Source organism: Electrophorus electricus, chromosome 9, assembly GCF_013358815.1.
Source record: "Electrophorus electricus isolate fEleEle1 chromosome 9, fEleEle1.pri, whole genome shotgun sequence".
Classification (NCBI taxonomy): domain Eukaryota; kingdom Metazoa; phylum Chordata; class Actinopteri; order Gymnotiformes; family Gymnotidae; genus Electrophorus; species Electrophorus electricus.
The window spans coordinates 10,604,590-10,631,332 of NC_049543.1; positions in this window are offsets into that span (position 1 = coordinate 10,604,590).

Genomic DNA, 26,743 nt, shown 5'->3' on the forward strand with positions numbered 1-26,743 from the left:
GCCTCACTGAAATGACAAAGTGCGGTCCAGCTCCTGCATGAGTGTGGTATCTGAGCTGTGTCTTTCCCTGCCTCACTCTCTGCCCTTCACTCTCTCTCTCCCTCCCGCTCTCTCTCTCTTTCCCACTGTCTCTCTCTCCCTCCCTCACACTCTCTCTTTCCCCCTCTCCCTCCCTCCCTCACTCCTCCTCTCCCCTTCACATTCTCTCTCTCTCTCTCTCCCCCCCCCCCCCCCCCCATGTCTGCGCCTCCATTTCAGATCACAGTGGGGCTTCTGAACAAAGTGGGGGAAACGGTGCAGGCACTCCAGAGAAATTATGCTAATGAAGGGAAAACAAAAAAAGGGAAGAGAGTGAGGAAGTAAAAGTGTTATCCTGCTGCTTCGTTCCCTTGAGCCCCAGATTAAAAACTCATTCATTTGTTAAATATTTGACACATCTATGCTTGAGCCCCAGGCTGGGAGACTTACCGCGTACTTCCAGCTCTACTTGTGTGGCAGATACTGAAGAGCATTACCCCTCGCGTTAACTGGCACGTGCTAATGTTCCAAACAATGTTCACTCTGCTTTTTGTCTTCCTCCCGAAAAGCTCTAATTCTCAAAAATGAATTATCGAAAGTGTTATACAAGATGCACTTAACAAAATACAAATTAAGCAAAAACATGTGTCTGTGCATGTACATGTAATTTGAAAAGTCAAGATATATATATATATATATATATATATATATATATATATATATATATATATATATATATTAACTTTGAGTACATGGCTTAACCTTACATTCAGTTTAAATGCTACAAGGTCAAGCTCAGTTCAACATCCCAGAGATTGCAGGAATGAATACACTGATTGAACTGTATGTGAAAAGACATTTTGATATGATCCTGATACGATCAAAAGTCAAGACATTTGATTGTCTGCTTCCTGTGCAGGGCGGGACAGATGATTTAAAAGGCCATCTGTGACCCACAGTTGATGAAATGATCTTGAATTTCCTGACATGACCTGGCCAGGAGATATAAAAATAATTTTTTCTCTATTAGCAGTTAATATAATGGTCATGAATTAACCTGTGGTTTGACATCTCTGTTTAAACCATTGCAACTGCTATTAGATGCATTTTAAATATACACCATGAGATCAGATATCAAAATCCATATTTGAGAGATAATATAGGAGTAATAGGTTGCAGAGTAGCAGTAGCAAACAATTACGACTCAGTGCCAGGATTAGTATCGGGGGAAGGAGGTCAGGTGGGGTAGTAGACTGGATAGTGGGTGGGGTAGAGGTGTAGGGATGGAGGAGGGGGGGTGATGACTAGAGAAAGGTGGGGGCATAATTAGGTGATCACAAAATGTGCATGCTGCTCAGCTTTCACTTGCCGGTCCAAATTACAAAGCGTCATATTTTTTAAAGTCATGCTGACATTCCTCCATCCCCAGCAGCTGCCAAGAACAACCTGGACAGAGCTTGTCTTGGCAGCCGATCAAAAAAAGAGCGCGATACAGGGCAAGGGGAGTGAGAAGGGAGGGGAACTGGGGGAGAGAGAGGAACACTCTGCTTCAGTCACACAGCGGCCGAAAACATTTACACAGCTGGGTCGAAGGAACCTGCAGGCAGAGCGCTGCCTTAACGTCTGGTATGGCACGCAGGTGGGCGGGGGAGATATCGGGGGAATGCCCCAGAAGGGAGGCCACTGCTGTGGGGGGAGCAGGCGGGGAAGTAAGGGTGGGAGAGTTCAGCGGGGGGGCTGTGGTTTGCATAGTAACAGTCAATTTGATCTGATAGGGATGTGTAGATTTTCTGCACACAGACATACACACCTCGCTAATATGGGGCAGTGTTTCGTATGGCACTTTCCTATATCACGTTCACTGTCATAAGCTTGTTACTTTCCTAATTAAATAATATAACACATAACAATATGTCTGTGAATATATATGTGATCTTAAGACACAAGAGACAAGCTGTAACATACAAAAATGCATAAAATATATGAATATGATGTATTTGAAGAGGTAGGCATTTTAGCTTTATTGTTAATATTTGATTCAAAATGTTTTAATTAAATTTGTTTTAGATTGAAAGCATACACAAAAAAGTACCTACTACTCTGCAGCACTGAGCTCACTACTCTTGGCTCACACAGCGGTTTCTCCCTGCAGGAGCCGTCATAGGCCCCGCCCGCTTTGTGCTCATGGTGGTGTTCCACTCTCAGAGTGTTTTCCATGTTTTCATCAAGGTGGGACAGCCGTGAAACACTCAGACATGAAGCTGGGTTTTCCAGCACTGGGTTCTAAAATAATAATAATTATTTACCTTGGGTTAAATGACATATTTGTTTAGTTTTTATTATTGGTTTTTATAGCAAGCTGTTATAGTCTCACTTTTGAACCCATGTGGTCTGGGGAATACAGGTTCCTGGCTTTAAAAATTATTTTATTTACTTTTCTTTAGCTGGCTTGTGCTTCTACTTACTTGTTTAATTCTGTATGATATTTTGCAAGGAGATAATTAATGACCACTCGAAACTAATACATATCTTTTACAAACAGTGAAATATATGTACAGATTACGAGATTATTTTTAGAATGGTTTCATTGGATGTGGTGTGCATTAATTATATATTTCAACCCAGGCAATAACCTATAAACCATAATTTAATTATCAACTACAACTTTCCCCTTATATGGCAAGGAAAGTACTGATATGATATTCGTATGCAGGGGAGCAGACCAGCAGTTACACAGGGCACACAGTTTGCACATATTCTTCAGCAACTGCAGTGATGCCGAGGTCTTATTTTCAGCAATGGCATTTGATTGCGTTAGCATCTGTGTGCATACTTACGCATGCTAATGACGCACATCAATAATGCGTCATGTCTCTTGAGCTCCTCTCCTTCCCTATGTCATCGTAAAAAAGAAAAAACAAAACAAAAACAAAACAAGCACATTTTATACCCTCTTACACCATTGCATAAGATGGTGTATGCTGCAGTTATGGAAACCAAGTCAGTGGATCTTCTTTAGGTGAATGGGGCCTATGACATTTTGTGTCTAGAGAGTATTGAGGGCGGGGGGGGGATGGGGGATAAATAAATCAATTATATATATATATATATATATATATATATATATATATATATATATATATATATATATATATATATATATAGAGAGAGAGAGAGAGAGAGAGAGAGAGAGAGAGAGAGAGAGAGAGATATTAGAGAGAATGGCTGTATCCCCCCACCATCCTGACTTCACCACATTTTATGGGCTGCTCAGACAGAGCAAGAGGAGAGCACAATTTGTCCGGCTACGCAACAAGCCGTTTGGCCCTCTCTGAAGACAGGTTCGGTTTCTTTCACCCAGCTAAGGGGAAAAAACAACACCACTTCGCATTTAGTCTTCAACGGTACAAGCCTTGAATGTGCTCCAGGTGAGCGGGGGAGGGCGCAATGGGGGTTGGGGGGAGTGTGAGATGTATATATGGGAAACGTATGGCTGGATAGAATTAGTCTTTCAGTAGGGCCACGGGAGAAGGAAAAGCAATGAATCCAGGGGTTGGCGTGACCCCCTGCGACCCGTCTCCCGGTAACTCGACACCCCAGAGCTAGAAATGACATCACTCTTCAGACTGCTGCCCCCATAATCAAAGTGAAGGGGTGTCTGGCTGAGACTTTGGGCTTGTTTGTAGCATTGCTATAAGATAAAACACTCAAAGCTACGTTTTACAGGAATACAATAAACTGTACATAAGTGAAAATTAATGTAAATACTAGACGCATACAAACAGCTTTACTCAAATATAGTTACCTTTGTAGAAAATAAATAAGATATTTGGCTCAGTCTGACAGTAAAAAAGCTTCAAGTGGTTGCAAAAATAATGTAATGATTCATGTTTTCCTGTGGTACTGTACCACATTTCTTTTAATTGCACAAAGTAACAAGCACATTTTAGCAGCATTTTAGTAGCTTTTTACACGCACTGCTGGAGAGTAATCTCCTTTTATGTACATCATTTAATTACTAAGATAGCATCAAAGCATCTTTAACTCAAACCAGACTGGCTTTTTTTTTCTTTTGTGCACAATGCTCCCAGGTTAACCCAAACGTTGCTGAGTGAGAGGTGGGACAGATAAACTATAGTGTTGTCAAACTCACAGACACTGCAGTTTGTGGATGCCTGATGGGCCCAAGATCTACCAACAACTACAAACCTGTGTAGACTTTAATGGAGCCATTTCAGTTTTAATGTGAACTGTTTAAAATCCCTCATCCCTTTCCACCACTTTGTGTCATGGCTCTGCTCATCATTTCCAAATGTAGACATTTCCAAAAACCTGTATATGGTGTTTATAAGTAAATTCTGCTGCAAAATTTGTGACCCAACTGTTCCTGTTCCTTCCCATGGGTGGGGTTTGAAACACATTGTCCAAAAGTGAAAACTGACATCCCACACACTAAAGTCAGACATGGAACAGTCTGACCTCACAGAAGTTCAGTGTACACTTTAGTATGCTGCTAACAACATAGCTTAGGTCAGAGGGGAAATATCATCAGCATCCCCACACCCTGAAATTGGGAACCAAGACCCAATGAATCCATGCACCAACCTCAACACCAGAGCTACTGACCTGAGACTGAAGATCATTGTTAAGCCATCACTGAGACCAACCAGCTGATATACACCGAGCAACAATGATACTTGAGATGCTTGGCTACAAGATGAACATCATCAAGTAGCAGTATCCTCCATGAAGGTTGAAGGCCAATATAAAGGCCACATGAAGAGAAGATATCCAGCTATCAGAAAGGCAGAAAGGCACCTGAGAAGAACAACAATGTGTCCATACCTGAGGCCTTGGAGACTGCCAAGCAAAGATTAACAGCTCTGGTTGTCTGCCTGAAGAAGTACACAAGAGCCATCATGGGAGCTAGAGGCCAAAGTGTACACTCAGTGGCAGGGCAACAGCATAAGAAGAGATCCAATGGTTAGAGAACCTGAGAGCAGACCACAGCAACCTCTCTGAACAGGATCCAGTAATCACCACACTAGCAGACATCCAAGAAAGGGTCTCAAGTATGAAGAGCTGGACATCTCCAGGCTTTGGCATGGTCCACGCCTACTGGCTGAAGAAGCTGACTGCTCTCCATGAACACCTGGTAGCACAAATGAACCAGCTGCTAATAGGTGAATTGTTCAAAGGCCAGACAGTCCTGATCTAGAAAGACCCCAAAAAGGGGCAGTTCCTTTCAACTACTGGCTGATTACCTGCCTCTGCACAACATGGAAGCTCCTGTCAGGCATCATTGTGGTTAAGATGAATAGGCACATGCCTCAAAACATGAGTAGGGCCCAGAAAGGCAAAAACACCAGAGGAGCCAACCACCAGCTACTGGCAGACAGACCAACATGTTCACTGCTTGGATGATTCAATGCCCTACACATGGATCCTGGAATGCTTGGGGATGTATAACATCAACAGGACACTAAGAGCCTTCATCAAGAACTCAATGGAGCTGTGGAAGACAACCCTAGAGGCCAAGGAGATGCCCTGTCCCTGCTGCTGCTCTGCATCAGCCTGAACCACATCAGTGAGATCATCAACAAGAGTGGCTACAGATACCGGCTACAGAATGGAGCAACCAACAGCCACCTTCTGAATATGGATGACATCAAGCTGTATACCAGAAGTGAAAAAGACATCGACTCACTAATCCATTTCACCAGGATATACAGCAACATCGGAATGTCATCTGGACTGGATAAGTGTGATCGCATGGTTACAAGGAGAGGCAAGGTTGCTAGAACAGAGGGGGTCATACTACCAGAAGGTAACACAACATATGTTGATGGCAGCTACAAGTACCTTGGAACTGCACAGGCAAATGGGAATCATGATGAGGCCGCAAGGAAAGCAGCTATAGACAAATACCTACAAAGAGTGAGGCAAGAGGTCTTGGGAAGAACAAGATCAGAGCTATCAACACTTACACTGTACCAGTCATCAGATATCAAGTTCAAGTTTGGTTTATTTGTCACATACATAGTCATACACAATATAACTCACAGTGAAATGGTTTGAAAGTGCTCTGTCCAAACTGAGGGAAAAAACAGGGGTGCATAGGGAAATGTATATCTATACATATATATACAAAAATATATTAACAATGTATGTATAATATGTTTATATACACAATGTACAATGTATTTATGGTTATGTATATGTAAGTACACAATGTACAGTTCCAGCTTACAATTGACATATTTACAGTTACATGGTGGTGGTGGTCCCTACAGTTTATCAGTTTCCCTGATTCGGGGCCTGAATGGCCTGTGGGAAGAAGCTCATCTTCAGTCTCTCTGTCTTGGTCTTCAGGGAGCGCAAGCGCTTTCCTGACCTCAACAGAGAGAAGAGCCTATTGTTGGGATGGGTGGGGTCCTTCACAATCCTCCTGGCCTTGGTCTGGAACCGCTTGTAATAGATGGTCTGCAGGTCAGGAAGTTCCATATGAGTGATGCGCTCTACTGAATGCACCACCCTTTGGAGTGCTTGTCTGTCCTGCTTGGTGCTGTTCCCAAACCAGACTGTGATGTTCCCCGTGAGGATGCTCTCGATAGCGCAGGAGTAGAAGTTCCGTAGTACCTTGGAGGGCAGTCTGAAGTCGCTTAGGCGTCTGAGGTGGTAAAGACGCTGACGAGCCTTCTTTGCCAGGGAGTTGGTATGGCGGGACCAGGACAGGTCCTGCGAGATGTGAACACCAAGGTACCTGAAACTCTCTCCACTACTCTCTCTGCTCTCTCCACTACTCTCTCCACTGTGGTTCCACTGATCCTTACAGGTTGGTAGTGCCGCTCCTGCTTCTTGCTGCAATCCACGATCAGCTCCTTTGTCTTGCTGACGCTTAGGAGGAGATTATTTTCCTGGCACCAGTTTTCCAGGTGTTTAATCTCCTCCAGGTAGGCCCTCTCATCGTTGTCCGAGATCAGGCCCATGACGACGGTATCGTCAGCAAACTTGACAATGATGGTGGAGCTGGAAATGGCTGCGTAGTCGTAGGTGTACAGTGAGTAGAGCAGGGGGCTTAGGACACAACCCTGAGGAGCTCCAGTGCTGAGGGTGAGGGTGGATGAGACACAGTTGCCCACCCATACTGATTGTGGTCTGTCTGTTAGGAAGTTGGAGGTCCAGTCGCACAGGGATGTATGCAGTCCTAGATCCTCCAACTTAGTAGTGAGTAGGGAGGGGATGATAATCTTAAATGCTGAACTGTAGTCGATAAACAGCATTTTAACATAATTACCCCTCCCTTTGTCCAGGTGGGTCAGTGTGGTGTGGAGCAGATGTGCAATTGCATCATCAGTGGAGCGGTTGTGGCGGTATGCAAACTGCAGTGGGTCCATGGAGGCTGGCAGTGAAGATGTGATGAAATCTCTGACTAGCTTTTCAAAGCACTTCATCACGACTGATGTGAGGGCAACAGGGAGGTAGTCATTGAGGCCGGAGGGTCGAGGTTTCTTCGGGACGGGGACGATGGTGGATCGCTTGAAGCTGGATGGGATGATACCGAGCGTCAGGGAGAGATTGAAGATGTTGGTGAATACTGGGGCTATCTGATCTGCGCAGGCTTTGAGGACTCTTCCACAGATACTGTCTGGTCCTGCCGCCTTCCTGGTATTCACTCTTTTGAACACTCTCCTCATGTCACTCCCTGTGATGATGAGAGGGTGCTGTTCTATGGTGGGCTCTGCGCATGCGGCGTTGGCTACGCCGATAGCACCATTAGCTCTGTTAGCATTAGCGCTGTTAGCATTAGCGCTGCTAGATGTAGCCTCAAAGTGAGCGAAGAATTTGTTCAGCTCGTTCGCCAGAGACTCATCCGCACTCATCAGTCTGGAGGGTGGGCTCCTGTAGTCCGTGATCGTCCGTAGTCCCTGCCACAGAGATCTAGAGCCACTCTGCTGGAACTGTGTCTCTAGTTTCCTCCCATAGCGCCACTTCGCCTCCCTCACCGCCCTGCGCACTCCGTATGTTTCCCAATAAACCCCACTACTGCCTCCATAAACTTGCTGACATCATCAGTGCTACGCCGGAACATGTTCCAGTCTGTGTCATCCTCAGCGTCCTGCAGAGCGGCCACCGATTGGTCTGTCCAGCGCGCGACCTCCCTCTGAACCGGAGCTTCCCGTTTCAGCCTTTGTTTATATTTTGGTATGAGGAAGATGGCGGTGTGGTCCGACTTGCCAAACGGTGGATGAGCTAGTGCCTTGTAGTTGTCCTTGTATGGGCTGTAGCAGTGGTCGAGTGTCCTAGTTCCCCTGGTGGGGAAGGTTACGTGCTGGTAAAGGTTGGGCACTGCATGCTTGAGGTTAGCGCTGTTGAAATCCCCAACCACGATAAGTGCAGCATCCCGGTGTTGTGCCTGAAACTGTGTGAGAGCCTCATGAAGTTCACACAGTGCAGTGTCCCTGTTGGCTTGAGGTGGGATGTACACGGTGTTGATGTTGACCGCAGTGAACTCCCGAGGAAGGTAGAAAGGACGAAACTTGAGGGCGAGCAGCTCCAGGTTGGGTGAGCAGGAGCGGGCAAGAGTAATAACATTGGCATTCTTGCACCAGCTGTTGTTTACCATCACAAACACTCCACCGCCTCTCGACTTCCCTGAATCTGCCATCCTGTCCATACGGTGAACCGAGAAGAACTCGGCTGGATGGCATGGTTTGGTACCGCTGGGTTCAGCCACGACTCGGTGAAGCAGAGGAGGTTGCAGTCCCGAATGTCCCTCTGGAACTTTATCCTGGCCCGGAGGTCATCGAGCTTGTTGTCCAGAGACTGGACATTGGCTAACAGGATGTTAGGTAAGGGAGCTTGGTGTGCCCAAGCCCTCAGCCTGTTCCTGACGCCGGCTCGCTTCCCTCGAGGCCTTTTCCTCGCGTCACATTCTTTGTTCTCCCTCAGGATCTCCGTCGGCCATCTTGGGTCCGGGGTCAGAGACGGCTTGAGGTGAGTGCTAGATTAAGAGAAATAAAAGCACCTCTGCTGTACGAGATACGCTTCGTGGTGTAGAGAGAAGGGCTGCAGAGAAATCAAGGGTAGCGGGAAGATCGAAAAGAGCGAAGAAGAAAAAGTGCCAGGTGTGGACAGAGCAGTCGTTACGGCAGCCGACCTCACCGGCGCAATCCCACTGGCATAATAAGATGGCCTAAGGAGGAGAGAGAAAGCACTGACATCAAGACAAGGACACTCCTCACAATGTACAGAGGGATTCTACTCAAATCCTGCACGCTGAGACTTTGCGGAAGGAGGGGAGCCGAGGATTAGTAAGCATCAGAGCTACTATGCAGGATGAAACAACCAAGATCTAAGAGTACGCCAGGATGATGGCCCAAAGTGATGATGTAGTGAGTGAGTACCTCAGACAGCAGAAACCCATAGAGGATGGAAATGAGGAGGAGGGACCATCATGGGAGGATAAACCCCTGCATGATAGTGCAGAAATGGGCTGTAATTCTAGATTCAATCCCAAATGATAGCAAAATCAGGAACAATGAACATGAAAAGGTTGAGAAATACCAAGGGCTGAAAGAAGAGATAGAAAAGACGTGGAAGGTGAAGGCGAACGTGGTTCAATCAATCAAAAATAAATAAATAAATAAACACACACACACACACACACACACACACACACACACACACACACACACCAGCATATACAGTATATTCAGAAGAAATGCTGAGGAAAATCATAACCTCTCATAGCCTCTATTGCTTTCTCTAACTATCTCTCCCTCCAAGCTTGGAGAGTATTGTGCTTGCTATTTGATGGGTGTAATAGGCCTTTACAAGCCAACACAGTAATAAAGTGACAGTACGTTTAGCCTCAAATCATGCAGAATCGTGTGTGTATGTGTGTGTGTGAGTGAGAGAGAGAGAGAGAGAGACAGACAGACAGAGAGAGACAGCACTCATTTAGAAAGCAGCAGTCGGATGCTTCAGCTAGTTAATTATAACACAGTACAGGAGTGAGAAGGCCAGTGTGCATGAACACTAAAATGCACAGGGGCAACAGGAACACCATCTCTGTCTCCTTCACAAAAGTGATTGGGATACTGTATCCCTATCTCTTACGTAGGTGCTGAGAGATGGATACATAGGTGTGTGTGTGTGTGTGTGTGTGTGTGTGTGTGTGTGTGTGTGTGTGTGTGTGTGTGTGTGTGTATATACACACACACACACACACACACACACACACCATTGACTTTATTAGTTACACCTGTTTAACTGCTTTTTAACACAATAACATCGAAGCAACTTAATGCATTTAGGCAGGTAGACATAGTCAAGACAACCTACTGAAGTTCAAGCATCAGAATAGGGAAGAAAGATGATTTAACTGACTTTGAATGTGGCATGGTTGTCTGTGCTAAACAAGCTGGTCTGAATATTTCAGAACCTGCTGATCTACTGGGATTTTCATGCACAATCATCTCTAGGGTTTACAGAGAATGGTCTGAAAAAAAGAGACTATCTAGTGAGTGGCAGTTTTCTGAGTGAATATTTCTTGTTGATGCCAGAGGTCAGAGGAGAATGGTCAGACTGGTTTGGGCTGATAGAAAGTAACAGTAACTCAAATAACCACTTGTTATAAACAAGGTATGCAGAAGAGCATCTCTGAATGCACAACATGTTGAACAGATGGGCTACAGCAGCAACAGAACACACTAAGTCCCACTCCTGTCAGCTAAGAACAGGCAGCTGAGGCTATGGTTTGCATGGCCTCACCAAATTGGACAATAGAAAACTGGAAAAACATTGTCTGGTCTGATGAGTCTCAATTTCTTCTGCCACATTTGGATGGTAGGGACAGAATTTGGCATAAACACGAAAGCATGGATCCCATCCTGCCTTGTAGGGCTGAAACGATTCTTTGAGAAACTCGAGTAAATCGATTACTAAAAATCATCCATGCAAATTCTTTGCATTGAAGCTTCTTTTAATCCATATAACTATGTTCACAATTTTCCTATGTGAACTGCGCAGGGTGTCCGTGCATGACTCAGAAGGTCATGCAGTCATGCTGCTGATATTTTACAGAAGGTTAGTTGGCAAAGTAGCTAGTTCGCTAACTATGTGATATTGTTCAATTATACTGGAGCGATTTCTTGTCAGGTTTATTGGCAGAGACATTTTTACATTTTTGGATCTATGCAGAAGGCATTATAGTAAATGGACTGGAGGAAATTAGGTTACATACAATCGTATTTCGAGTGAATGAACAATATACTGTTAGGGAATTACCTTTTGTACACTGAGTAAGTTATATACAGCTCTGTTCTGAGAAATCTAGCTACTGTTAAAAAAAAGTTTCTGATTTCACATATATGATGTATAGTTGTGTGGGAGATCTTGGCACACTTTGGCACACTTTGGGCCCCTTAATACCAGCTGAGCATTGGTTAAATGGGGCAGTGGTAGCTCAGTGGTTAGGTACATGACTTGTAATCAGCTTGCTGGTTCAAGCCCCACCACTGCCAAGTTGCCACTGTTGGACCCCTGAGCAAGGCCCTTAACCCTCAATTGCTCATAATTGTAAGTTGCTTTGGTTAATAGCTTCAGGTAAATATAAATGACACAGCCTACCTGAGTATTGTTGCCCATGTCCATCCCTTTATGACCACAGTGTACCCATCTTCTCATGGATACTTCCAGGAGAACAATGGGCCATGTCACAAAATTCAAATAATGTCTAACAGGTTCCTTGAACATGACTCAAACGGTTAATTCAATATGGGTTCCGTGACCATACTCAAATGGTCTCCACAGACACCAGATCTCAATCCAATAGAGCATTTTTGGGATGTGGTGGAACAGGAGATTTGCATCATGGATTTGCAGCTCCCAAATCTGCAGCAACTGTGTGATGCTATCATGTGAATATGGACCAAAGCCATGATGAATTAAGATAGAAATAATGTAAAAATAAAATAATTTATTTATATTTCATTTCATATTTATTTATATTTTATTGGAAAAAAAAATAGATTTTTTATTTTATTTTTTTTTATTTTTTTTTGTCGGTTAAGGCATGATAAGCAAAAAGTTCTTCAAAAGCAATCCATGATTGTTTTTCTAACATTTCCTGATTTTAATCCATGTTTTTCTCCCACATGCAGTGGTCAAGCATATGGTGGCGGCTGCTCTATCAGCCCTAGGGCTCCACCTGCCCAAAATCCAATACCCACAATGCTTCATCAATAATAATGGACTGGGACACACTGAGTCTTTAGCCACAACTGTTACTGTTTGACAATCAGATAAGTCAGGCAATTACCATGGTGACGGTGTGGCAATACGTCAAACTCCAAAATGCCATTACCTTCCGAAACAGTGCTGGTGCTCGGAGAGCGGGGAGACGGAACCATGGGCCGCGCTCCACTGATATAGATGATGTACGATTGAAAGCGAGGGAGGAGAGGAGTGCCTGGTTAATAGGGATAACATTCTCCGGTTAGGGGACGGCGTGCCTGTGTGTCTTGCAGATGAACCGGAATGGCGGGATCAAACGAGCCGGGAGAAATACGAGAGCGTACAGGAGATGCGGAGGAGGTTTCCATGTGGAAATGTGGGTCAGGCCAGTCACTTGTGAAGACGAATGCAGGAACACACAGACTCACGCATGCTCACACACCCTCGCGGGACACATTATGTTGCTTACGCTCAGTTTGACTAATAGAACACATACAAACCATCACTTCCATAAAGTCCATGAGTCTCGGTGACACTGGCCACTTCTATGATTTGTAAGAGTGCATGAAAATATAACCTAGTGTGCCCACTACTCTTGAACTAGTACATTAAAATGTATCAAAATGTCCGACTATACTAAATGTATATCAGGCTTTTCCTTCTGTCTTTCGTTTACTTTTAACAGTCAAATGGGTTACAGTGCCATTGTTAATTGTTGCAAAAAATTCACCCAGAAACAACACACTCCACGTTCTGAGAGCCTAACCAGGAGAGATAAGGCAAGAGAAAGCAGCGGCATGCGAGTGTAAAAGATAAAGGGGCTGGAAGAGAGAAGCAGGGTGAGGGAGGGAAGGAGCGAGGGAGGAGGAGGGGAGGACGACTGCAGGTGATTAGTATTCAAACGGCGTGCTGCTCCAGAGAGGATTAATGGACTCTGATGCCTAATATCCTGGAGAACAATTAATTTGCCCACAGTTTTGTCATGGTTGAAAGTCAAATGGTGGAACGGATCGATGCGGGCCCGGGCCGCCGTGGAAACGCGCGAGCCCCTTCTGCCCGCCGCGGAATTTTAATTTCATCATCATCATTTCGACCACCGTGTCTGCCTGCCTAACCCCCCAGCACACACACACACACACACACACACAAACTGACAGCGCTGTGCCTGGCATGGCTTAGACAGGGCAGGGGGGGTGGGTGATAGTAATGTGTGTGCACACACACACACACACACACACACACACACACACACACACACACACACACACATAAACAAACAAGCAGGGAGGAAGAAGCCTCCCCGCATACAGGCTGTCAGAGACATGCATGGAGCCTTGGATGGACTGGCTGGAACTAACACAGACAGGCATCAGATGTGCACTTGAAAACATTCATACATTTAGATATATGCATATACTACACACACACTCACACATGCACAGGCTGGTTTACAGACACTAGTATCCACACCCACAAATACTGACACTCGCACATCCTCTGTTAGAGTAGCATCACACATGCAGAGCAATATTACGAGGGCTTTTTTTTAGAGATAACACTTTTCATTGTAGAAGAATTAAATTGGCTATATAGAGAGAGGACACATACGTGCACGCGTGAAGACACACACACACACACTCATATCACACACACATATACACTCACATTACACATTCTTGTGAATATAAGGCAATAATTCAGTACAGCAGATAATCTTCTTAGATGTGAGTATACAGTGGTTGATCTGTCTAGATGTGAGTGTACGGTGGCTGATCTGTTTAGATGTGAGTGTACGGTGGCTGATCTGTTTAGATGTGAGTGTACAGTGGCTGATCTGTTTAGATGTGAGTGTACGGTGGCTGATCTGTTTAGATGTGAGTGTACGGTGGCTGATCTGTTTAGATGTGAGTGTACGGTGGCTGATCGGTTTAGATGTGAGTGTACGGTGGCTGATCTGTTTAGATGTGAGTGTACGGTGGCTGATCTGTTTAGATGTGAGTGTACAGTGGCTGATCTGTTTAGATGTGAGTGTACGGTGGCTGATCGGTTTAGATGTGAGTGTACGGTGGCTGATCGGTTTAGATGTGAGTGTACAGTGGCTGATCTGTTCCAACAAGTACAATCATGGCTGTTCTACCTTCTGTAGCCTTCAGTCAGGAATAAAGCCTGTAGCTTTTCCCACTACGCATCACCGTCTTTTTTATTACCCCATATATCTCTTTATTTCTTTTTCATTTGCCCCATAAGACATTCTCCCGCAAGCTTGGCTAATTCGTTCTGCATTAACATGTTAATGAGAATATCCTTGAGCTTTGTAACCCTGTAAAAAAGAAAGAAAGACAAAAAAGACAAAAAAAAAACCTGCTAGTTTTTGACTTGGAGCCGCAGGGTGCAGAGTACGTGTGTAGTGTGTGTGTGTGTGTGTGTGTGTGTGTGTGTGTGTGTGTGTGTGTGTGTATACTCAGGCTGCATACATACATAGTTTTAATTGACACATCTGCATTTCCTGCAAAGTCTTTTACAAGCTTGCCAGGGTGGAGGGATGTAAGCGTAGCGACTGAGCGAGACATCACTGGAGGTGCTAGACAGAGCTGATTGGGTTATTAATGGCACACAGGCTGATGGAGCTGCAGATTAGCAACCTGTGCATGTGGTTTGGGTCTGTCTGATTTCTAAGTGTTGCATCTTCATAGAATTTTTATGGAAATGACTGGTGACAATGGGTATCGCCTCATTACGCACATGGACTGAGTAGTAGTTTTATTATAGCCATTAATACTGTACAATACTTTACATATTAAATTCTAATATGAAACATTAGATGTTGGATTTTGTAACACTTTACTGCATCTCTAGTCTATTCAAGGCGATTAAAGTACAATTAATTCTTTGTGATGATAAAGGAAATTATTGTTGATGCAATTCTTTTATTTTTGTAAGAAAAAAACATTTCAAGATGCAGTGTGTCATCTAAAATACATGCAATAAATTCACTATTAAGCTCTTGTTTTTTTTGTTTTTTTGAAATGTTTTATTGTTTTACGATCGCATGTCCTGCGCTAACCTATGGCTCTGACACGGCAGGAGGGGCTTGAAACCCAATTAAACAGGGCAGGAAGTAGCCATCAGAACTCCTGGCTCATGAATAATTAATGACCACTGAGTTCATTTATTTAACGAATTAGTAGACATCCAGTGGTGAAACATATTAATGATGTTTGTATTTCTTAGAGGTGGAATAATGGAATTTTTAGATACTTAAGACTGGTAGTCACGCAGGAAAGTTTAGCATTAAATTGCAAGTGTATGTGCTTATATTAGCAGGCATGGACACCTGCAAATGCCAGAGTATCTCAGATGGGCAAGTAAAACTTCACATTACATTAAATAAATGTCTATGTCATTGTTTAAGTGAATTGAACATGGACTGCCATTATTTAATAATGTTGTTTCAGTTCAGCTTTAGTTTTAAGCTTGTGCTTTGTTTGACAGGGGACTTCCATAAACAAATTCTATCACGTCTACCCATTATCTGACATACCTGTCAGCTATACTTGGTTAAAGCTCACCCCACTGCATTTACTCCACACGCACGTGCCCACCCACAAGAACACACCCACACGTCCACACCAGTGCCAGTGCTTGCATGTCTGATGGCTCATCCAAACATTGCATCTCATGCCTCCCTTCTTTTTTGCATCACAGAGCATAGATGATCATGTGTTTATTCCCTCATATCCTCTGTGTCTCTAAGTCCAGCCGTAATGTTAACCTAGCACAGGAGAGAAGAGAAGAGAAGAGAAGAGAAGAGAAGAGAAGAGAAGAGAAGAGAAGAGAAGAGAAGAGAAGAGAAGAGAAGAGAAGAGAAGAGAAGAGCAAGATCAATATGTACATACCATTGACTGAAAATCAGTCAGAGTGAGAAATATATAAGCTTAAAGGAGAAAAGAAGCAAAATCTGAAGAGTGATGAAAGACAGACGAGTGCAGTGTTAGAGGGCAAAAGCAAAGAAGAGGAAATGAGATGAAAGGTGGAACAGAGAGGAGGAAAAGAACAATAACGGAGCCTCTGGGCTTTTGCCTGTAAGGAGGGGGACCAAACAAGGAGCTCGGCTCCATTCTCCTGTAGCCCCTCTAACCTTTGACCTCTGTCTCTCTATCTCTCCTTGATCAAATGATAAGCATATGTCTCAGATGACTCCAATGCCTAGAGGCTCTCTCTCTCTTTCTCTTTCCCTCTACCTCCATCTCTCTCCCTCTCTCTCTCTCTCTCTCTCCCCCCATATGTGTGTGCGCATGTGAGTGAATAAGATGACTGGTGTTTGCAGACATAGTTATGGAGAAATGCACATTGTGTGTGTGTGTGTGTGTGTGTGTGTGTGTTCATGTGCGCATCTTCCCTCACATGCATGCCCTTTGCCTTCTGCAGCCTGTGAGAGGTAATCAATCCTCCTTTGCCATTTGATTCTTAACATGTCTTCCACTTGAAAGAAAAGAGCCATAAAGGAGCGGAGAACAGGCAGACGGGGCTGAGCACCAGGAAAAAGAGTGCTAAGGAAAAAATGAGCACCTCAGCAAAAATGTCAGAGTCGGTTATGAATTTTTTAGAAAGCAATAAAAACCTACACCTTTCATCCACACACACATATACACACACACACACACACACACACACACACACACACACTCACACACGCACACACAGTGTCCAGCGTCCTAGCCTTCATCGGACATGTGTAGGCCATAATAGGAGCGGATGAGGATCGATAGCATGGTGGAGCAGACCGATTTGCGGCCATAATGACTTTGGGTTCCTCTATAATTAAGATATTGTCACTAGGCTGACTGTAGGGGTCAGCCAATCATTAACCCCCTGTTAAATATGCCTTTGTTTTAATTGCCTCAGCTTATGCACCTCGAGGTACTCTGCTGCTCCCCATGTTTAAAGAGACACAGCTTCAGTTTTACTGTGTGTGTGTGTGTGTGTGTGTGTGTGTGTGTGTGTGTGTATGCATATGTATATAGGTGTGTATGTATGTATGTATATAGCTCTATAAATAAGGGGACAGCAAATGAATTAGACTAGCTAAGTTAACAGTTCTAAGGTAACAAAGTTTGACAGCATTGGGCACATTTTTGCTTTTTTCCCTGATCTAGAAAGTGTTCAACTGCACTGAGCATAGAGGTCCCAGGCCTTAGACACCACTGAGACACAGTGAAAGCAGCAACAGAGAAAAGAGACACCAGGTACTAGGTTTGATTCCCAGGGTGCACACATGCTGATAAATAAGCCCTGTAAGCCCTGCTGGATAAGAAAGATTGTTAAATGCTAAAAATGGAAGGAATGGTTTTCCCTCCAATACACAGCTGAAGCCCTCAATCTTGCCACTTGTTTGAATTTCCTGCTGGTCTAGCTACACTTTCGTTTTTATAAACAATGGAGTTGATAGCTGCACCCTGCAGAGCCTTCACAAACCTCCATATTCAGAGTTGGCCAATGCTTATGAGACGGACGAACTTCCAAAAGGAATTCGACAACAGTTTTGCTTTTGTTGTACCATTGTCTTTATTTATTCCTTTGTTTATGCTCTAGTGAAATACTACTGTGGGAAGGCTTTGCCACAGTTTGCTGTGTTACTGTGAGCCCAGTCTGGCCTCCCACACTAAGCCAATAAGAAACAACACATTCAAAATCAAACTCCGCCCTTCTCTCCACCCCTGTGCCCTGTGCTTCTTGAGAATAGCGTCTTCCCTCCGCCTCTTTCACACTCCTCCTCCCTCTCCGCACTTACGCCACAGGCTGTTGCTTAACAGGCTGAAGCTCCCCTCAATAGGCCAACGCAGTCCGTCAAGATGTGGGGTCGCGACCTCTTGCAGGCAAGTGGGAGGGGGAAATCGCAATTCATATCGGCCAGGCCAGCTGCCCCACTAAACGCCAAACCTCATCCAATTTCAAGACGTGTGCGCACGCTTACCCCTGCACACACCACACCACACACAAACACACATACAGTAAATATTCTTGGGGAGGGGAGTGGTTAGGGTAGGGAGGTTAGGGGGCGTTCTCATAGACTTTAGATTGCTTTCTCAATTTCACCTCAGTGGGGAAAAGACGGACGGACGGGGGGGGGGGGGGGGGGGGGGCAAAAAAAACAAAAAAGCCTCGTATAATCACAAAACGTGTGGAGACAATAAAATCTAGACATGAAATACAACAAAATCATGATCCAGATATGACACAGAAGACATTTATGAAAAATAATGCAAAACAAACATATTGAGAATTCATATGCTTATTATATCCACTGGCTGCTTACAGATGCAACATTTAGATACTGCACACATGGAAATTTGTAGTTAAACATACAATTTGTGTAGTATAGAAAAAAGTTACAATTTTGGCTAATATTTGTGCTGTGCTGGAGTTATACATAAGTCCTTTTATCAGCCTGAGTGAGGTCCTCCTCTGACTGAGGTCCACACGTGTCTCTATTAACTGTGCGGTGGAGCTTTTGAGTGTAAGACATCAAACCTGGGCCTGGTTCCACTCAAACAGGAAAGCTAGTGATGTGCACAAAGTGATCTGTATCGCAAACCATGTGCTTACACACTAGAGCCAAGGGGGCTTCAAACTTAAGGAAAGGTAAATGTTTAACAGACTGATAATAGTAAGACTATGAGTATTCCTAATGCTCTGTTTTTGCAAATGATTATTACAAGTTACTCCTACATCCCAGTGCATACTAAAACATTCAACTTACTTCACACTGCAAGTGCCTTTAGTGCCTTTATATAAACACTTTTTGCTCTTGCAAGCATTATTGTATTGGAAAAAAAAGGTTTATTTGAATGGACTTGCATGCCTAGTCATTTTGATGGCAAATTAATTAGAGTTCTGTGTGCATCCTTCTCAGTGATGAATTTGTCACCTATCACAAAAAGGGTAAACTTGAGATCCCAGAGTCACAAATTAAAACCATACATCTTACAGCAGTTGCTATGCAAGGCAGACACTCCATGTGAGAAATGGTCTATATCTGCCAGTGTGACTGGGTGTGGGGGAGAGAGTGTACCAGTAGCTAATATTTGTGTGTATGTGTATGTTTGTGTTGACTAAAGTGTGTGTGTGCATTTGTGTTGACAAAAAATGTGCGTGTGTGTGTATGTGTGTGTGAGAGGTTGTTAGCTCGCATTTGCTGTACTGGCATGCGTGTGAACGATGAATGCTGCCATCACTTGTTTAGATGTGGGTGGTGTGTGTGTGTGTGTGTGTGTGTGTGTGTGTGTATGAGTGAGTGCATGTGCATGCCCAGGAGCAACGTAATCAAAGCCACCCTCTCTCTCTGGCACACCCCCTAACACACACATACATTCTCATGTATGCGTGCACACACATGTACAAATACACAGACACACACACACACACACACACACAGACACACACACACACACACACACACACACAGGCGTGTCACTCTGCTGCCAGCCTCTTTCCTTGGGCAGCATTAATTGGACTGCTGGGACTGTGCGCCACCATTGTTTTATTATTTATATTAAAGCATAGGGAAGTGAGCACTGGCTCATTCTTGTGTTGCCGTATGCTGGCTGAACCGTATGAATATTTGACGGTCCATCTATTATTTATCAGAAGCTTCATCATTTATCCAGGGGAAATAATACCATATACATTTCAATTTCGCTATGGCTGATCTGCATTTTAGCATCCCCCTGTGGCCATGTTGCCAATTCAGATAGCTGACATAGAGGGGCTTCTAACAAATCCCCTCATGTACACACACACACACACACACACACACACACACACACACACACACACACACACACACACACACAGTTGTGAGATTGCTTACATATATATTCCCTTATGAGAGTTTGCAAGAAGCACTGTGGGCAAGCAACCAATCACCTGTGAGCTTTGAAAGTAAACAACTTGCATCGGAAATGCAAATATGTTTCTCGACACGAGTGAAATGTGCTAGCTGTCATTAAGCCTAAATGCCTGAAGTTTTATTGGTCTAGCAGGGAGGGAGCCACGCTGGAACAGAAACACACCATGCAAGTGTTTGAGGTTCATGGCAAATAGAGAGCTTCCAGATGTGAAAGTGCAGAAAGCATTTAATACGGTTATGTTAGAGGTATATGGCGGTCAAATCTAGATTAGAGGTGAGTGGCTTGTACTTGCTTTGAATGACTTTGACACTATAAAATTTGGCCTGAAATATTCCCCCACCAAGTAGGTGATGCTGACAGCGAAAATGAAAGCAGAAACAAAATATAGTCCTCAGCTTTTGTATTGTTTCTAATTACCAGATAAAACACGTCTGGAGAATAGCAGTAGTTACTCTATCAAGGTTGTCCCCAAGGTATGGCAGACTCTGACCTCTATCAAAACTACAAGCTTTAAATTTGGAAGGTCTGTGGCTTTGGGGAAGCTTTAAAAAAGGTGTTTCAATGATGTACTAGAGTAACTCTTGTAACTCTGGCAAATCAAGGTGCTAGTAACGCTAATGTCATGAGCTCAAATCCCAGGGAGCAGACATACTGATATACTGTATGTTACATATGTAACTTCTCTGCATAAGTGCATATGCTGAGGGCTAAAAATATATATTTCAATTTCAAAATGACCCTAGCCCAACGAATCTCATATACCTTGTGTGATGAGTATTACTGAATAATGTGATATTATAACAGGAGACAACTCTCCTCAGCAGATACCCAGCTGGCAAGAAAGAAGTATCAAACCAACATTTTCACTGTAGAAATCTGTGCACCTATTTGGGATGGACATTACATCTGTTTCATAACATCATACCTGAAAAGTCAAATTGTTCATGAATGGCCAAAATTTAGGGCAATTTTTTTGCGATCCGACAATTTCTTACAACCTCATTCAGAGGAAATTGAACAAAACTGACAAACATCCATGGAAATTTGTGAAATTGGTCTTTTTATCTGTGACATTCAACAGTGAAACATGGAAAAGAGACTCTGGTGCATGCTTATTTAGAGATAGACAAATATAATACCATTTAGTCTCTGGTGCATGCTCATTTAGAGATAGACAAATAGAATACCATTTAGTCTCTGGTGCATGCTCATTTAGAGATAGACAAATAGAATACCATTTAGTCTCTGGTGCATGCTCATTTAGAGATAGACAAAGAGAATACCATTTAGTCTCTGGTGCATGCTTATTTAGCTTTCAAAGCCTAGACTTGGCTAGGATGCTTAGCAACTAGCAACATGCCTAGTGTTTTCTCATTAAGCATGAATGTTCTGTGTTTACAATGGCCTTGCTCAACCTCAGATGTGCTCCTGCAACACAAGCCTACAACTGAAGACCAAGAGAAGGCCAGATTGTTTACCACCATTTCGACCTCTGACCCTGTATCTTGTAGCTTGGGTAACAGAAATGCATAGGAATATAGAGCTATAAGAAAGCACATTATTCTACATCATCCTACAAAGACATTACTGTAATTCAAACTTGCAGAGTGAACCTGATTGTCCTCTGAGCATAATAATGTCACCTGCGCTATGCTAACACCTATGATTTCATTAAGAGAAGGTCCCTTCAATTTCTAACTAGGGCTGAGTGATCTAGATTTTTTTCAAACGTATTGATAATTCTCAGTTACATTTGAGTCCTTACATAATGCAATTAGGAAATAACAATTTAATGTAAATAAAGCTTTTCTTTATTAGAATGGACTTTGGATGTGCAAAATAATCTCTAGCAGTCAAGTAGTGAAAACTTTGTTTCTTTTAAATATCCTTAACTAACTATATGTTTTACAAGTACAACAAAAATGTGTAAGTATAAAACCAATGTAGGATTTTTAGCTATATGCATTCAAGAATTATTTCTCAATCATTTTTCCCAACATGTAATGCCTCTACATCAGTGATTTCTTTCAGCAATGGGCTCTTCAGATCATATGTAACATCACTACAGAATGTAGTCTTTTAGTGGATATGTTGGGTATTGGAGGGCAGCTTGTATTTGTCTTTGTGTCATAGCCTATGTGTAGAAACAAATTTATGATGCCTCCATTGGTTGCAACTGACATACCTTACACTTCACATTTAATTAATTTTACATCTGACTTTTCAAATCCATACAATTCCATATCAAATCCAATTCATAGGACTTGGTTTCCCCTTTAGCATCACAGTTCTTGTGGCACTAAGTGCCATGTGCGTTTGTTTTTAGTTTAGTTTCATTTCTGTCTCTATCCTTGTCTTGTGTTTTGTATATCCTGTCCTTCACTGTTTGTACCTTTTTGTACCTTGTTTGTACCTTACCTACATATACCTCTTGTCTGCTTGTCTTGTGTGGTCATTGTTGGAATTATATCTGTGTTTCGCTTTGAATCTCTGTTTTATTTTGCTCTTCTGTGTTTTCTAGGGCCACAGGTCTTTGTCTAATGTTTGTCTGACTATGGAGTGTATTAAGAGAGAACAGATTTACTCTAAATAAATGTTCATCAGCGCACATGCAACTTCCCTCGACTTACTCCATGTCACACTATCACTAAAGTGATATATCCACCTTTCTTTCCTGTGATGTCTTTTCTTTGCAAACTGCCTTGTTTTTGCCATCTGATTTTTTTTTTACAATCTCAATAATCACATCTTGAAAATAAAATACCAAATCGAATGAACAGAATGAATCCTGAAAATCGGCCAGCGCTACTTCTAACACAAGTCAGTTTATTCCACTGAACGGTTGCCTAAAAGTGCATGTGGTGCCAGTCTCGTTTCAACAGTTGTCCTATTGGCTTCTGCAGGTGACCCCTGGTGTTACAAAGGCACACAGTGAAGGCAATGTCCGGCAAAGACACTAGATCAATGCTGAATTCAGTTCAAATGTATTAGTACAGTGCTTTTTACAGATACAGGCAGAAAGCAGCTTTACACAAATAAGACTTTCACAAAATTCAGGTCTAGTGCCATAATGACAAAGTCAAAGAGGCAGTGGCATGGGAACACTACCCCAAAATGTTCTGGTTTGTTGGCTGTACAAACTGTAGTAAGATCAAGCCTGGTGAACAGTATATCATTTTATAATTTATTTTACTTTTGAAACTGTAAAATAAATAAATAAGAACAAGCATCTTTTTAAAAGTTAAAAAACCTCTGTTAGCACTTAAGCATTATCCTAAGGATGCAAAGCAGATAGCTCACATTGTTAGGTTTCAAATTACTTTAAGTACACACACACACACACACACACACACACACACACACACACACACATACACACACACACACACACACAGACATACAGATACACACACAGACCCACGCTCACAGTCAGCAAGTGTGCCATGCTTCATGGGAGCCAGACTTCTCACTGCTCTGAAACTAATTTTACAGCCTAGGCTGGATTGAATAACCCTTGACCATCCACCCCCACCCACTCCCCTGCCCCACTTGTGAGAGAGAGATAGAAAGAGAAACAGAGAGAAAGAGAGAGAGAGAGCAAGAGAGTGAGAGGTAGACAGAGAGAGAGAGAGAGAGAGAGAGAGAGAGAGAGAGAGAGAGAGAGAGAGAGAGAGAGAGAGAGAGAGAGAGAGAGTGAGAGTGAGAACAGAGGCAGGAGTGTGCATGTAAGAGCCTGTAAGGATTCTGAGGAGAAAAATAGCTCTCTTTACTTCAGATTCAGTTTCTTTAGCATAGACTGTGGTGTTTGCATTGGCACAGATTAATATGTAAGCAAGGCCCAAGAGAAAGCAGAGGGAAAGTGCCAATGGCCTTAGGGCTTACGGAGCTGCATGTTACATTACTTTTTGAGTGAGTGAGTGTGTGTGTGTGTGTGTGAGAGAGAGAGAGAGAGAGAGAGAGAGAGAGAGAGAGAGAGAGAGAGAGAGAGAGTGTGTGTGTGTGTGTGTGTGTGTGTGTCTGTGTGTGTGTGTGTGTGTGTGTGTGTGTGTGTGTGTGTGTGTGTGTGTGTGTGTGTGTGTGTGTGTGTGTGTGTGTGTGTATAAAAGAGAGAGAAATAGCTCTGGTCATTCGATCAGTCATGCAAAGTAAGCTAAGTTAATCATGCTAATCACTCTCCTGTTGCAAGGAAGGAACCTGGACCTGGATTCAACTATGGGTTTTACAGATGAAAAATGAAAACTGATTCATTCAGAGATTGTTTGGCTGAGTCTCTGACAACTTTTGTCAGCTAGAGTGTGTGGGCTCTGAAGTTGCAGAGTGCAGTACAGAGTGAATCAGTGTGTCTATAGTAAAATGCCAGTTGTTAGCTGAAGTGTCCGGTCTGCTGAAAAATATTAGAACTCAATGGAAATCCATTACCATTAAAACATGAGTCATCTCCTCATCTGTTTCTTGTACTGGATACAACAAATAAGGATCTGATAAAATATAAGTGTCAGTATTATTAATACAGTAATTTTAATAGTTTATGACAGGCCCCCTTAAAAGCTTAAATCGGCCAGATAGGCAAAGAATGATAACCAAGCAAAGGACCATAAAATGATAACTGTAGTACTGTCTAAACAAAGACTCGATGTGTGATACTTGTGTAGTGCTGTCTAAACAAAGACTCCATGTATGATAACTGTGTATTGCAGCCTAAACAAAGACTCCATGTATGATAATTGTGTAGTGCTGTCTAAACAGACGCCATGTTAACTGTGTAGTGCAGCCTAAACAAAGACTCCATGTATAAGTGTGTAGTGCTGTCTAAACAAAGACTCCATGTTAACTGTGTAGTGCTGTCATTAGTGTAAAATGTTTGCTCTTTTCACTGTAATGAATATAGCATGTGATTTACATATAGTGCACAACTTCAGACCTCTTGACATTTGACTCAGCAAAGTCAAAATACATCCAGTATAATAAAATGAATAAATAAGTGAAATAATTAATCTGTCCTTAGCCAAGACCATTTGAAAAGATGAAGGGATGTTGGTGTTAAAGGAGATAAAGAAAGTAAGGAAAGTAAAAAAAAAAAAAAAAAAAAAAACTAAGTTAGAAAGAGAAAAACAAAGTAAGCAAGACAAATAGAAGGGAGGGAAGGAGAGATGACCTATGATAGCTTTCCACCTTTGTATGTCTTGCCAAAAGTCTTGCAAGCCGTGTGGCTTGGCTTGAAGCACCGCTGGCCCTCGATCTAGAACTTGGACACAGGTAGTGTTGTTGGCTGGCCCTTCAGAACGTCTTGTACAGCTTTTCTTATGGAATGTCTGAAGCAGACCAGGATTATACTGGTCTGAGATGTGTTTTTATACTAAAGAATACCTCCATTTCAACATAAGAGCTGAAAAGAATCTGGAGATATTTCTGCAACATGTCTCCCCTCCATTGCTATTGGGTAAAATAATAATTTATAGATGTTTAAAGAATGCGAGGGCTTGAAGATATTTCAAGGTATCTTATGAAGTCCAAGGACTTTATACCTATTTTTTCACCAAAGACGTTTTTACAGTTTTATTAAAATTTAAAATAGAAATACAACTAAAACTATGTAAACACTCTTAATCATGACATAGCTCATATCCTTAAATATGTAAAGACATGATGCATCTCAAATGTTCTAAAGGGACAGTCTTATCACGTTTAGAGTAGAGTTACATATGAAGGATGGTTGAGGTGTGGTTCTTGCTAGCTACACAAATTGAAGCTAACCACTATAAAACACCTCCAAACCACGAAAAAAGAACAGGAAATGACATATTTTCTGTGCTACATTGGAAATTGCTTCAAAGGCAGCAGAACTCCAGATTATAGGTTGACATAGCCAGACCTTTCTTCATATAAAGTGGTTTCTTTCATGACAGCCCATTTAGATATTACATCTATTTTTTGTTTTTACATCGCTATGTTCAGAGCTTACTGATGCACATGTGAAACAAATTAGGCACTAGAAAAAAGCTTATATGTGACGCATTTTATTAAAAATTAGCATGCATTTTATTTATTCTGGTACTGTTTGAAATATTAGAAGAAGCATAATAGATTCCACCTCACTTACAGGAAAACTGAATAAAAACATCTAAAATACTGAAAGAAAAATACCCTCCGTCTTTCAAACCTTCCAAATGACAGTTCATCCATCAAGACAAAATGTTTGTGCTATTTAAATAATAACTAATTCAAAGCACATCATTATTTTACAGCTACAGTTAGCTAGTTCCCAGCCATGGGTGAAAGCAGATGAGCTACAATTTCTTGCTCCTAGATGTGCTAACATAGTATGAATTACACATAACTGCTGACTTTTCCACTGACCTCCATTAAAAAGGGAGAGGTTACAGTCGTGGTTCTTCACTTTAGCTCCTACTCTCTACGTGCCTTTGAGAGGCTGCCTTGTGCGCAGGGCAGGCTCCAACCACTGGATGAAAGGAAAACAGCCATTTTGGTTTTATGGTTACTTATCGCAGATGGGCAAGGTTTAACAGTCAGTTTCTGGCTTCAGAGGTAGAATCTTTTGGCCTGCTTTAACCACA